Below are 6,742 nucleotides of genomic sequence, written 5' to 3' on the forward strand. Positions count from 1 at the left end.
CTAGAAGATTTAAGAATTTTGTTATGGCTAGGCAGTGGTAACATTTGCCTTTAATCCCAGTACTCAGGTGGCAGAGGGAGGCAGATCTGTGAGTTTGAGGTCAGCCTGGTCTACAAAGCAAGTTGTAGGACAGTAAAGGTTATACAGAGAAATGCTGTCTTGAAAACCCAAAAAGAAACAAAATAATACTTTTGTTACATAATTCCATCCTTTGGAAATAATATCTCACTGAAGATTATCCTGAAGCTCCAGCAATTGGATATTTTTGTGAGAACTTCACATATGAGCACTGCATCTATATCATTCTACCCCTCCCTGATACACTCCTCCAAAATTCATGACCTCTTCATTTTTATTTGCTTATTTTATTGATACAGGGTCTCTCTGATGGAGGCCATCTTTCATTCTGCAACAGCCCTGTTATCTCAGCTCCAAGGCTGGCATTCCAGTGTATGCCACAATACCTGCATTGTGTTGGGAATGGGGGTATGCTCCTCTGAGTTAAGTCACCAAGCTTCTATCATCTGTCTATCTATCTATCTATCTATCTATCTATCTATCTATCTATCTATCTATCCTCTAATTTGAGACTAGATCCACTTGTGATCCCAGACTAGTCTATAATCTTTCTGCCTTATGCCCATCCCACTACAACTAAGTGCTGTTATTACAGGTATGTATGTGCCATCATGTCTAGATCATCTATACGTAATTATTCACAGAATTTGTTGCAGCTAAAAGATTATACCAGAGGAGATAGTGCATACCTGTCATTCCAGCATTTCCCAAGTGCTGGAGTTAAAGGTAGGCGCCACCATGCCCAGCTCTTTGATTTTATTTTAATATTTTTTTTATCATAGTCAAAATAGTATCATAGGTAAAAATTTTCATCTTGATAATTTTAAGAATTTAGCACAATAGCATGAAGTACATAGACATTTTTGTGCAACTATCACTACCATCTATCTCCAGAAACTGATACTGTTTTTAAAATTGATTTTGGAGAGTTTTAATTACTGTGGAGACAGAATATCCCTATGGCCTAGAACTTATTTTTGGTTACAAACTTGTACGACAATCCTGCTTTCTCCTCCAAAGTGCTGGGATTACAGGTACATACCACGATGCACATCTGCAAAACTGAATTTCTATACCAGCTAAGTAATCACAGGACTCAAGAAGCAGAGGCAAGTGGATCTCAGTGAGTCTGAGGTCAGCCAGGGCTATGCCCTATCTCAAAAATATATATAGGAGGATCACATATTATTTGTCATTTTATGTTTGAACTTTTTCACTTTGGATAGTTTGCTTATGATTTGTCAGTATTGTAGGATTTCTTAGATTTTTTTCTTCCTGTATAAATTTGAGCATTGTTCTGATGTATGTATATACCACTTTGTTTATCAATTGTCTATAAATACTTGGGTGACTTCTAGTTTTGCTGATTGACATTAATGTTACTGAGAGTGTAGGTGGACAAATAGGTATACAATTCCCTGCTTTCAGTGATGACAGGTACATACTCAGAAGAGAAATCACTGACTCATATGGTGTTCAGGCCTCACTTCTTAAAAAAGAAACTGAGTGATTATTACATAGACAATCCATTGTCATGGAAATAAAATTCTTACTACTTGACATTTTCCCACAGTTCTCATGCTATGACATGACATGGCATTATGTAACAAACAGCACGTGATGTGATGAACACCTGGTTTTGGAATGGGAAGAAAATGTAGGCCAAAACCTTTTGGATGCCTTTAACATTCCATGGGAAAGGAAGAAGACAGAGTAAACTACCTGGGACTGACTAACTTGATTTTCAGAAGCTGCTCTTAGATGATGTTTAGGATATTTAGCTCTGACCTGTATCATTCCCCTTTCTCCACAAATCAGGTGAAATTCTTTTACTGAGTCACTCAGCGTTTGTACCTGTTCAATGGTGCTGTGGTTCTTTCCAGTAACTTTAGTCATATATTTACCCAAATTCTGTACATGTGTGTTGACATATTTCTGTTTTTCTTTGTAGGAGATCAGTTAATAAAAACCCAGGCTAGAAACAGAGTAATTGCTCTCTTGCTTGGTAGATCTATACTTTAAAACTGACAAGGAGATAGCAGATTGCATCACCTCCAGCATCTGCTTCTCTTTAAATTCCTTTCATTTAAAATAATCAGTGTGCCATACCACATGCTTTGGTCTGCTTTGTGAGAAGCCATTGCAAACCAGAATACAAAGCCAGGTGTGGTAATGCACATCATTCATCTCAACACTTTGAAGGCACAGGGAGACAGATCTATAGACCTAGTTTCAGGAAAGCCAGGGTCACAGCAGGGAATTTGTCTCAAAAACACAAACAAACAAACAAACAAACAAACAGAGAATACTTATCTTGCTAGGTGTGGGAGTATACAACTTTAATCCCAGCAGTTGAGAGGCAGAACAGGCAGGTGTTTGTGAGTTCAAGGCCAGCATGGTCTACATCGTGAATTCCAGACCAGCCAGTGCTACATGAAGAACTCTGTCTCAAAAACAAAGAAAAAATTATCTTGAATCTATTCAACCCCTTAGGAATAATTTGGTGAATGTTTCTTTATCTCTCTTTGGAACTGAGTTTGCTAATTAGGAAAAGGAATGGATACAACACAGCACACTCAAGGTTATTATAGGGACTGTTAATAATGTATCCAGATGAATACCTAGTGTTTCTGTATCAAGAGAGGCATGTGGTTATGAGGAAAGTTTAGATTTCACATCACACAGAAGGCATATTTCAATTCATTTAGTTTTTTTTTCTTTTTTTGCTTATAGATATCTCATGTGTCCAATGTTGACCCCAGATTCCCTGTGTAGCAAGGATAACCTAGACTTTTTGATCCACCTGTCTATAACTTCTAACTGCTAGGATCACATTCATTCCCTACCTTTTCTGGTTTATGTGGTGCTCGATTTCATATAGTAGACTTTGTACAAGCCTGGGCCTCATAGTAAAACTCTACCAAATGATTTTGTTATTTAGGTAGAGATTTGCTTTGTAGCTCTCACTGCCTGGAACATGCTATGTAGACCAGGCTAACCTCAAACTCACAGATGTCCACCAACCTCTGCCACCTAAGTCCTGGCATTGAAGGTGTATGGCACAATTGGCCCTTTAACCTTTTATCATTGGATAGACTTTGAGTTGTTTTTATTTGTGACTACCATGAAATGTTTGCTACAAATTGATAAACATTTATTTTGCATGGATGTATATTTGTATTTCAATTGGAGATTTAAGTAGGCAGACAAGTGTACAGTTCTTTTGATTCTTGTTCAACATGTGCATTCATAGTCTTCAAATTCCTACAGGCCAACATAGTCTCTCACTCACAGTCCTCCACTGTCATATTTCTTCGTGCTAGGATTATAGGTGTGTACAATGCCTTCCCACTTGCTGAACTTTAGTTCTTTTTTTCTTCAGAGACTCACACTGTGTAGTTCAGGCTTGGCTGGTACTCATAGAAATTTGCCTGCATCAGTCACCCAAGAACTAGCATTGCAGGGTGAACCACCATGCCTAGTTTGAAATGAAGGTCTTTTGGCAACTTAAAGGTTAGTTTTTTCAGGATTGACAAAGTCAGTGCCAAAGCCATTCAACTTTGTTTTGTTGTGATTTTAAAAACAGCCTCACTCTGTTGTTCAATTAAAGGTTATTTTTTTCAGGATTGACAAAGTCAGTGCCAAAGTCATTCAACTTTGTTTTGTTGTGATTTTGAAAAAAGCCTTACTCTGTTATTCAATTTAAGCTAGAACATGGTGTTTACTTCAGGGACATCTTAATTGATGGTAAACTTCCTGCCTCCCATTTCCTGAGATAACAGGAATGAACCGCTGTGTTTTTAGTCTAAGGTGGCTGCATTAGTTTACATTCTTTTCAGCCTGTAGTAAATTTTCAAGTCCTTTCTCTTAGTCGTACACAAATGCACTAAATATCCACCCAGCTGCCTGGGCCCTTATGTTAGCATATCTATAATGATAGGACTGGAAGCACAGTAGGAGTTTGAGGCCAGCCTGGTCACACAACAAGTTACAGGCCAGTAACAGCCACATAGTGAGACCCTATCTAAAAAACAATAAAAAACAACAGATGGGGGTTTGCTTTGAAGCCAAGGCTTGCAAAGTTCTCTGATTTCCAGCACCACATAATTCCTAATTCAGTTTGGCATAGTAAACATGGTGAATTCCAACCTAGGACATTCCCTGTCTCAAGATCTCCCCCAAGTGGAAAAACTTAGCAATCCCCAGTTAGAGCTATAGAGGATTTTCCAAGCACACCTGGGATAGATTAAGAACCTGCCTCAGAAAAACAACAACAAAATTTACCCCCAACCAGCTCCATTCCTACATTCTTAGCTCTTCTCTATTGTCTTTTTGATTTTCCCTAAATAGTCCCTATTTGTGGTTTTCATTAGCATTTCCACAATGACTGACAACAGTATCTATTCATGTGTTTATCTTAGTGCCAACTTTTAAATCTTGTGTGTTAGAACTTCCATTTAAATACTTTCCCTCTGAAAAAAACAAGGATGTTTGAGTTCATTACTTCACTGAATATTCTGAATATTATACATTAATCAGTTTGTTTTTTGGCACATGATTTCTTCCAGCCTGCATTGGTTTTTCACTTTTTGAAGACTGTCCTTTGAAAGAAAATCTCTTATGTAACTAATGGAATCTAGTTTACCTGTTATTTTTTATTGTTTTCGTTTTAGCTGTCAAATCTAATAATCTAAGTTAGCAGAAATGTACACTGATTTTCTTCTGTTATTCATATTTTAAATTCTGTAGGTATTAGCCATTTTAATATTTGTATTTAATGTGGTGTAGGAGTCTTGATCAGATTCTGCAAGTTCTCTATTGTCAATACTGTTAAAAATATTTTTAAAGTCAGATTTGGTGTCCTAAAAGCTCATAATCATATCCCTAACAGTCTGGCTTGATGGTTAAGTGTTTATGTTTGAAATGATCAAATGATTAAAGATACAGTAGAATCTAGTAATCTATTCAGATAAATTTTACTGACAAAATCTTGCTGTATTGTCTTTAAAGAATATGCTAACTCAGGCCTATAATTAATGTTATTATTTTTGAGGCGATGAGTGAGCTAAACATCATGATTTTTTGTGCTGTTTGGAAAGCTCATTAGGCATTTTCTAGAATCTTAAATCCTCTTTTCTTATGTCCTTTATAAAATAAAAGCTCACCTTGATCTCCTTTCTGATCCTCCAGCTTCCATCTCTATCACACCAGTCACAAAGCTCACTTTGTAATGTAGGTATTTATAAGTAGTACAATTAGAATTCCAAAAGATCAATAAATGTTAAAATAAGGATCAAAAGTTACACAATCAATATTTAAATTGAATTTAAATATGCTTTAATCCTTATATTTTCATTGGTAAAGCAGCTTGTGAGTACTGAAAAACCATAGAAAGTACAGTTAAAAACAATGACAACATTCAAATTGTCATATCCGTGTGAAAATCCAAAAAAAATGATTAATGGTTATTCAATATAATATGTGATATGTTGTACATATTCTGAATAAGACATAAGACAAAAATAACAACAAATGTTTACAGAACCCTTGCTCCCAGATGAGGTTCCACTGAAATGCACTGAAGTGCTAGTAGTCTATGTTAGGATTGGTTTTAAATGTTTATGTTAAGTCTTCTAATATTCAGATCACTGTGTAAACATTTAAGAACTTTGCCATAACACATTGACCAAGTATCACAGATATATTTTAAATCAAGAGACTGAATTCAAAGGCATGAATTTCAACACTGTGTATATACACTTTCTTAATTTTAAGGCAGTAGGTAAACAAATCTCCATGGTACATATTGTTAGTTACTTTTACATTTTATTTGTAAGTTGTTCCTAATGTAGTCAACTTTCAAAACCACTTTATATAGAAATAGTTAGAAATTAATAAAAGTGGTAGATTAAAAATTATTGAATATTGTTTAGAATTGCTTTGATATATCTGAGGCCTCATCCTTGGTAGGCAAATGATTTCCATATCTACCTCTACATATTAACAATTTTGTATCACTCAATCAAGTAGGTTATTATTTGTACCAGGAATATTTAATTTTTTTGCTTTTATGTAAATAATTTTTTTTACCTGTTTTCAAAAGTTCAGGTTATTGTTAAACATAAAAACTGACTGTCATTCAAGATGAACATAGGATGTTTGGGAACTGAACTGTAGTTCACTGGGAAGAAAACAGGGAGAGAACCTTTGTTACATAATATCCATTAGAATAGCTCACCAACCGTTCTTGAAGATGGTCAACAAGAAAGTGTAAAGGTATGTTAAACATTATGTAATGTAGCTTCCTTTCTTTTCTGTACTGGATGTTCTCTTTTCCTGCATAACAACAAAATACCTGCATATTGGAGTTAACAGCACAACAATGCATTTACAGCTGTAGACAGGGCATTATTAGGTCAAAAATTACAGACATATATACAGATATATTTATCTACAATTTACATGAGGTTTTCTGATAATGTGTCCCATTCTGGCCTTGTGCCGGTAAAAAATAACAACACACACACACACACACACAAAAACCCTGCTACACAAGTCTCCCTAGATCTGTAATTACAGGGTTTCATCACTATCAGGGCCTGAGGTCATACATTTGTTTCTTAATAATACTCTAAATGTATCAAAATTTAGTAGGCAAGGGAAT

Source organism: Peromyscus eremicus, chromosome 1 (assembly GCF_949786415.1).
Source record: "Peromyscus eremicus chromosome 1, PerEre_H2_v1, whole genome shotgun sequence".
Classification (NCBI taxonomy): domain Eukaryota; kingdom Metazoa; phylum Chordata; class Mammalia; order Rodentia; family Cricetidae; genus Peromyscus; species Peromyscus eremicus.